The sequence below is a fragment of the Ornithodoros turicata genome, chromosome 1 (genome assembly GCF_037126465.1).
Source record: "Ornithodoros turicata isolate Travis chromosome 1, ASM3712646v1, whole genome shotgun sequence".
Classification (NCBI taxonomy): domain Eukaryota; kingdom Metazoa; phylum Arthropoda; class Arachnida; order Ixodida; family Argasidae; genus Ornithodoros; species Ornithodoros turicata.
In genome coordinates, this window is record NC_088201.1 from 78368904 (window position 1) to 78377437 (window position 8534).

General features: G+C 45.2%; 1 pseudogene; it reads left to right on the forward strand.

Annotated features, from left to right (window-relative positions):
* Positions 1-373: 373 nt before the first annotated feature.
* On the forward strand, positions 374-1625 carry LOC135377454 (uncharacterized; annotated as a pseudogene).
* The last annotated feature ends 6909 nt before the right edge of the window (positions 1626-8534 follow it).

Genomic DNA, 8534 nt, shown 5'->3' on the forward strand with positions numbered 1-8534 from the left:
AACTGCTCTACAACCCAGTGCTAGACTGTTTTGAAGGGTTCGCAAGTTGTGGTGACACTACAAGGAGTGAGCTGGCCAACAAAGCACCTGTCTTCATGGCAAAGGTATTTGTACTCCGTGGAAACAGGTCCTGGGTTATTTTTTTGCATACAGCGCAGCATCTGCATCAGACTTGGAAAAAAGAGTGTTTGAATGCTACCACCACCTTGTGAGAGCAGGCCTCAAGCCAAAGGCTGTTGTATGCGATCAAGGAAGCCAGAACGTTTCGCTTGTTTCAAAACTGGTCACAGCACACAAGCCATACATCTGCATTGGTAGTGAGAAGCTATTCTTCGTGTTTGACCCAGCCCACCTGCTGAAGTGTCTGCGTAATATGCTGCTGAAATACGACTTTCAGGTCGGAGCCCACATTGTAAAGGGGCAGCACATCAGAAACGCCTTCGAGATAGACCGGAAGTTGGAAATACGATCCATGCCACGACTAACTGAAGGCCATTTTAACTTAACATTTGCCTCAAAAATGAAAGTCAAATGGGCAGCACATATATTCAGCAATCATGTAGCAGCATCACTGTTCTCACTGACCACCTTCCAGCAACTTCCACCGGATGCCATACACACAGCCCGATTTGTTGAACGTGTGGACCGTCACTTTGACTCACTCAACAACAGCCACCTGCACGGGAAAACAAAGTATGTCTCAGCAATGCAGCGGGGTTCCATTCATGAAGAATTCTTGCAAGAGTGCCTCTCAGAGTTCGAGAATATCTCTGTTCTCGGCTGTAAGAGACGGCCCCCATGTATTCGTGGCTTTTGTTTGACAATTGCTTCTGTGCTTCAACTCTCCAGAGACCTCCTTGACCAAGGTGTTCACCATGTGCTCACGCGAAGGCTCAATCAGGATGCCCTTGAGCATACTTTTTCCATAATTCGCAACGAAGTGTGGCAGCAATGTTAACTCGAGTTGTCACCAGTTTCAGGCAGCAGTGAGGCACCTACTGATTGGTCAGTTATTTAAGACCACACATGGTTCTAATTGTGCTGAAGATGCAGACTCGTTCTTGGCAACACTTCCCATTGGTGGCAGCTTCCTAAGCAACTTAGGCAGTTCAGCAGCTACTCATATTGTGGATGACATTGTGATTGCCCCTTGTGAATCACCATCATCTCTCGCGTCAAATTCAACTGCGTTCTTTGCTGGTTGGCTTGGTGTCAAATTTCTCAGGACACACATTTGTTCTGCTGGACAGAAGTGCATCCTGCTTGAAGAAAATGCAACATTTGAGGACAGTAGCCAAGTATTGCTTTATTTCAGTGTTAAAAACCCGGACAACACTGATTTCGGCAAACTGTCTGTGCCTGTTGCTGCATTTGCAGCATTTGTCAACGCATGCGAAGCAGCCTTTAAGACTAATGTTGATAGACTTATTACGATCCAAGGAATCCGAATGAAGTTGTGCGAAATGCTAGGTACGGTTGTGCCGAAAACTTTAAATTTGTGTTGCCCATCAGTGTATCGAGATTTATTTCTTCTTTTCCTCGAAGTGCGACTATTTTGGTATGCCAGGCAAAAGAACAGAGACTTGAAGGGCAGCACAGAGCATCTCAAGACAGTGCAGCCATAATCCCCGCATTTGTGCACATTTGTTCAATGTGTGTTTCATAATTGTATTTGTTTTGTTTAGAGGGTATCCGCAGATTATTATCCTGCATTTTTGAAGTCAAATGATTTGTGCAGCATGTCACCACACAGATAGGCTGACTCACCTTATGTGTAAATCTACTTGTAATTTTATATTATTTGTGGACAACTGTGTCTTGTGCAGCAAAAATCATTGTACTGTCGATCAATGAGAACTAAACAGTGCTCGTCTTAGATCGCTTGGATAGCTTACTTGTGTAACCCTTGGCAAATGGATTTCAATACAAGCATGTTTGTATGACCACGCATTTCCCATACTAGCATTGTGCTATCGTTCTATGCATAAAGGAATACTTGGAGTACTTGGGAGTTACTGTGTACATGTGTTGTGCGATTCCTTTGCACTGGCAGTGGTAATAGGCTAATGAAATGTCATAGCTGGTTCTAATTACTTTACTAGCTTTGTTCACATCAATAATCATGTCCTTGTTATTGCGCACTTTGTGTCCACTACTAATGTTCCACAGATGTACAAATAGTTCCATTAGACTGGTGAACGTTTCTCATTTCGATTTGACCATTGTGATGAGCCTGCTAGTTAGTGTTGGCAATGCCTGTATCCATTCCGAATTGCTATGTGACATTAAATCAGTTGCTGTCACGCTATTACATGGACATTTGCTTTCTCTGTTCCCTGCTGACATTCTTGTCATTGGTGGTTGGGTTGACTGCGTTAGGAAAAGTCGAAAAGTGTGTTTAGGATGGCGTTCCAACAGTTTTTCAGCTGTCCCATATCATGAACAAAGAAAATGAAATGCGCACGTGCGTGGGCAACTGGGCTCGATATGCGTAGCTAACTTTGCATAAAAGTGACATCACTAGTGACGTCATTTGTTTATAATTATAGTAGTCTGCGCAACGGGTGGATGGCGCTGAAGGTCGTTATCATGGCGCCATTCTGAAGACGCAGGGGCCTATGGGAGTTTCGCTACCTGTCTATATATACCTTGGGTCGCATGCCCAGTGTTGCCCGAATTATCTCAAACTATGGGCTCTATGCGGAGCTGTTGGCGCCTGGTTTCAGTAACCGGCTACTCTGTTGCTCTCGTTGCAGCAGTGCGCGTGCGCGGTTCGCCAGATTTGCACATTGGGGTTCGAGCACGACATCACCCATCGCATCGTTGCATCACAAATCGGAAGGAGGTGCATTCCTCCCGGCAAACGCTTGCGCTAGGGAGAGCACTTGAGCGCGGTATTGGTATAGTTCCTTCGTGCGCGACATCACCGATGGCAGATCGCTCCGCCACTGGCTGGATATTTTAGACAACCGTGTCCCAAACAGTACGTATATTGTGCCGATAATCTACGGAATGCGGCGGATGCACTGGTTCAAAATATAATGTCACAGTGAACTCACTCTTCTCAAGGGCTCCGCCACAGTGTAACATATACGTACAAGTGCGCATAATCTTCTTTTCTCCTGCAATACGGGAATGAAAAAAACAAAAGGTCAAGCAGGAGAGATCGTAACCAGGACAGGACTTGATAATACGGCCAAAAGCCGCATTATTATTGAAATATATCACGATTCCCGGGATGAACTAGAGCGATTCTACCACGTGGTACAAAACAGATCAGGGTCACATCAGAAAGTCTCCTGGCAGCATATGTTAATTTGTCAATGAATAAACAAATAAAGAAATCAGTCAACCAGACTCGTGACTGGAGCACAAAAAAGCTCATTAATGATATGCTCGGAAGTAGGGGGTGGGGTTCCTCTAAAGTGAAAATAGTTTCAATCTCTACTCTAAACTGTGAGTTTGCTCGTCTGAGTGCTTAAACGGCGCCCTCGAATTATTTCATAACGCGGCTCGTTCGCCTGGAAACATCAGAACCGCAGTAAATTCGTACTGTGGACTTTCATCTGTTACTACAGGATTAATCGACCCCATCCCGAGGTCCTAAAGAGCTGACAGCACATCACGTCTCACGTTTGCCGCGTCAGGTGCTGTGACCAGTTCTTTCTTGATGTCTTAATTACATCGATGAAATGCTGACGCGCGATGCTTTCTCATAGGCTTCCATAATAGGTTCGTTACGTAATATTATGTTGTACATGCTTTGGTGATATGTTTCGATGCATCATGTATGTATTTACGATCGCTTACGTAGCTGGCATTTAAGAAATTTCAGGTAAAGTGTTGGCGTTACGAAGCATAGCTTGCCCGAGAGCTCAGAGCGAGAAAATCTGCGGAGCAACATTCGGCGTCTACGGCTTCTCCAACAATTTGGTACCATACGCTTTCAAGGACGCTAGCAACGGCCATCAATGTCGTTTGCGGGCGGTTGTTCAGCTGTTTTAGAAATGTCACGTACTGCTGCAACTTACCAGTCAATGGGGTCAGCAACTCATAAATGCACTATCCTCACGAACTTCACCAAAGTAAATTCCAGGCCGATAACCTCCGCAGCGGAGAGAGCATCCTACTCCCATTTTTTTAGAAAGTTGTTTAGTCAAACATATCAAACTTTACAAAGATGTGTGCTTAACCAGATGAGAGAGTTTCTGTTGATGGAATGTTCACGATATTACACTCGTCACATGACGAAATACGTACTACGCATTGACGCTCTCGAGAGCACACACTCACACAGGCATGGCAAGTGCCTCTTGGGTAGACATAACAAGGTATCTATACACAAGTTGAAAAGCACGTCAAATATATTTAACACTCCCCGTTGCGAAGTAAGCTCAAGAACACGTGATTCATTGGTGGATATGGGAGTGGAAGAGCGTCTTTTTGCGCTTCACCGCGACCAGCGGCGACAAAAATATGTAAACCGAAACCAATAAATTACTGCAACAAATGGCCCGCTTCGGTGGCTGAGATTTTTCTCTAAAAGGTGTCCACTGAAGGTCTCAAAAAAGGGGTAGCACCCATTTTAATGCCGACGGTGCCCTGCTTTAGAAGTTATGTTTTTCACGAAATTAATTTGCATTTTCATTGAAATAATGAGCGCCTCCCACTCATTCACACGGTGCGCGGCTTGTAGGTGGTATCGGACAAATACTTGCCAAAAAGAAAGTTTTTCGATTGGTGCGCCCGTTCGCGAATTATTTAGCGGAGGATTTAACTGAAACACCGTGTATAGCGCAATGCTAAATAATATAATGCTATATATGATGGTATGCTCTGATGATATATATAATTTTATATATAGCGCATGCAAATACAAAAAGTGCGTTCTCGGGCTCTATTTCTACTACAGATGAATGGAACCACGAGACACGCTGAGAGTATAAGACGGATGTTGAAAGTATGCGGAATCCCCTCTCTGGAAATCGGAGAAAACGTCACACCGACAAGTTCAACCAGGGAGCGCCCTTTGGCGACCGGCGGTAGGGTGGACGTCTGCAGGTCGCGGTGAATCTGTAGCCGCGTTTACATGAATAGTACACAAGAATATCGTATCCAGTTGTCGAATCGAATCTACATGTCACACCGATGTACCGATGTACACATGTCAATTCGCTAGGAGAGCGTATCGTATTCGATCTGCTAAACAGAGCTGTACCGAGACGGTGGATTAGCAATCAGATTATGCATGTAAACAGTGGCGATGCAAAATATCAAAATTTTCGACATGTATATAAAAAAACTGACATGTATATCGATACTTTATCGATATATTGGTATTTTTAAAATAAATATCGATATGTCGATGTTTGAAAAGCCGTCACGTCATTATTTGAACAATTGAAAAAAGTTGCCCTTGAATTATTATCTTCCGTGCGTATTACCGGAGAGGCACGTGATGAAGAGGGCGACGAACAAGGTGCATTATTATGAGGACCAATGAGCATACGTCCTCGAGTATCGTGACAGAAAGATTGGAGAATAATTATAGCAAGAAGTTAGGTGAGTGCTGAGGATGTCGCCCTCTTCGGATCTGCACCAGCTTGCCAGCCTCCTCCTTCTTTGTTCCTCCAGGAATGGATCTTTGCGAATATAGAGCCACGCCAGCAACACAAAATCCTGTTTCGATCGCCGGGTACGTTGCGCGCTGGTTGAACTCGTTTTGCACATTCGAATGTGTCGTTCGGAACGAAATGTAGCCCCGGACGATTCGCAATGTTTTAGAAACTAACAAAGTTTACCCATAACGTGCATCATATCCCTACAGGAAATACCGGCATCGTGTTGCAAAATAAAATCGAGAGGAATAGAGGGGAAAAAGCCGTCAAGTTTGGTTAATGAACTCTTTAGTCCGTTCCCTTCATATCCTGTCCGCGCGCAGAAGCCGCCGAATTACTGATATTTCTATCAGCTGATGTATGTAATACCGATATCTATTCATCAGTATTGGAAACACATCCCTTTAGCTGTCCACTCCTCTTGCACGTATATAAAACTTACTTAGTAGCTGTGATGTACGATATTTTCGCTTTGTGCGCCAACAGTTGAGATGCACCTATAAGAGACAAAAATTGTTAGTCAAGGGTACTATCACTTTCGGTATCGGATAAGCTATTTCCGGACATTTCTACTATGTACGAAGCTATGATACATGTACTGGGTTATTCAGGTCAGGTCTAACGTTTCTTTCATAGTCATCTTGCATACTGGGGATGGTTATTTCAGAGGAAGATGGGCGAGCGTACGAGGACAGGCACATTTATACGGCTTGCCATGTGAAGACACTTTAGTGTGTAAGCAAGACCTTAAAAAGGACTTCGGGGAGATCTGGGACTTTTTGCCTTGTTCCTTCGCTTAGATCTTGACTTGCGCAGTTCAACTCACAAAAAACCGCTAACTTGATTCCTTGTTACCGTTGTTTCATGGCAGTGATCAGGCTCCAAGGTACAAGGCGAAAAGTCCCAGATCTCCCTCAAGTCATTTTTAAGGTCAGGCTTACACACTAGACTTCACACGGCAAGCAGTATAAATGCGCCTGTACTCGTACGCTCGCCCATGTTTCCTGAGATAACCATACCCGGCATGGAAGATGACTTTCAAAGAAATGTTATACCTGACCTGAATAACCCAGTACCATAGCTTTGTACACAACAGAAATGCATGGAAATAGCTTATCCGATATTAAAAGCGATAGCACCCGTGACTTACAAAATTTTTCTCTTGTACCTACGAGGGTGGTTCCATAAGTTTCCGGCCCGAGGTAGAAAATGGGCGCGAATTTGAAAATGCGATTAAGGACGCGTGGCGCCATCTGTTGGAGGGCCGCAGCACCACCCTCAACCCTCTCCATGCTTTTGTCGGTTGGAGAGCGGCATTTCAAACAGCCGCCAGGGTGCACTCGTCAGTTAAAATAAAAAAAAATCGAGTACCGCGCTGTGATAAAATTCTTGACAAAAGAGGGACTTTCGCCTACAGAAATTAAAGCGCGACTGGACAACGTGTACAGGGAAGCCTCTCCGTCGTACCCAACGGTAAAAGACTGGGCTAAGCAGTTTCGACTGGGGCGAGAGTCCATTGAAGATGATCCACGCGATGGTCGTCCAGTGGAAGTGGTGACACAAGAAAATTTGTCTCTTGTCGAGGAGGAAGTGCTGAGCGACAGGCGTCTGAAGGTGAAGGAAATCTCAGAAAGGCTGGGGCTTTCCAAAACAACCGTTTTTCGCATCATCGGCGATGGCCTTCACATGGAAAAGGTAAGTGCGAGATGGGTGCCACGAGTTCTCTCTGCAGTTCAAAAGCAACAGCGCGTCGTCTGTGCCAAAGAGTTTTTGGAGCTCTGTCAAGAGAACGAAGAAGAAATATTGAAGTCAATTGTCACAGGGGATGAGACTATGGTGCTCTACTATGATCCCCTTTCGAAAAAGGAGTCGATGGAATGGCGCAAACCAGGAGAAGCACCCCCAAGAAAAGCCAAGGTCACACAATCCACAAAGATGATCATGGCACCAATATTTTGGGATTGTCACGGGATCCTCCACATCGACTTTAAAGAGAGGAACACCACAGTGAATGCGACTTATTATGCTTCACTCCTGCACCGACTGCGAGACGCCATCAAGGAAAAGAGGCGCGGCAGGTTGAGTCGAGGTGTCCGGTTGCTCCAGACCAATGCCCCTGTCCACGGCACACGGCTTCTGTTGCCAAGGCTGCACTGAAGGAGTGCAGCTTCGAAGAAATCCACCACCCACACTACAGTCCAGACTTGGCACCGAGTGATTACTTCCTGTTCTCAAACTTGAAGAGGGGTCTCAGAGGACGGAGATTTCAAAACAATAGTGAGGTGCAAGAGGCAGTTTTCCAGCATTTTTCAAGGGTATAAGAATGCTGGTTGAAAGGTGTCACAAGTGCATCGAAGTTAAGGGTGACTATGTCGAAAAGTGATACACTTGTTTCGTCTCTATGACTATTAAAAGTTGGTCGGGCCGGAAACTTATGGAACCACCCTCGTACGTCTCAACTGTTGGCGCACAAAGCGAAAAGATCGTACGTCACAGCTACTAAGTTTTATATACGTGCAAGAGGAGTGGACAGCTAAAAGGTTCTGTTCCCAATATTGGAATGACTTAACAAACACAAGGACACAAAAGAGAGAGAGAGAGAGAAGAAGAAGAAAGGAACAATGGCACATCCCAGTAACTTTCTGGTTAACGCATTCTCCGCTTGTGTTCGGTGCAGGCAGTACCTGATGACTGTTCATGTTGTGATTACTCTACTGGTGTCATGCAACGACTCGACTAACTGATGCCGGATGCCACACGGGCCAAGAATCAACCACATGGTACCACGAAGCCTGAATGGACCCCTACCTCCACGTCTTTCCTTATCGCTCACATACCAGCACCGCAAGCTGGTTAAAAGTTTCGTTGGGGAACAGGATGGCCAGCTTGATGAGCGCTCACTGCACAACCGTCGGG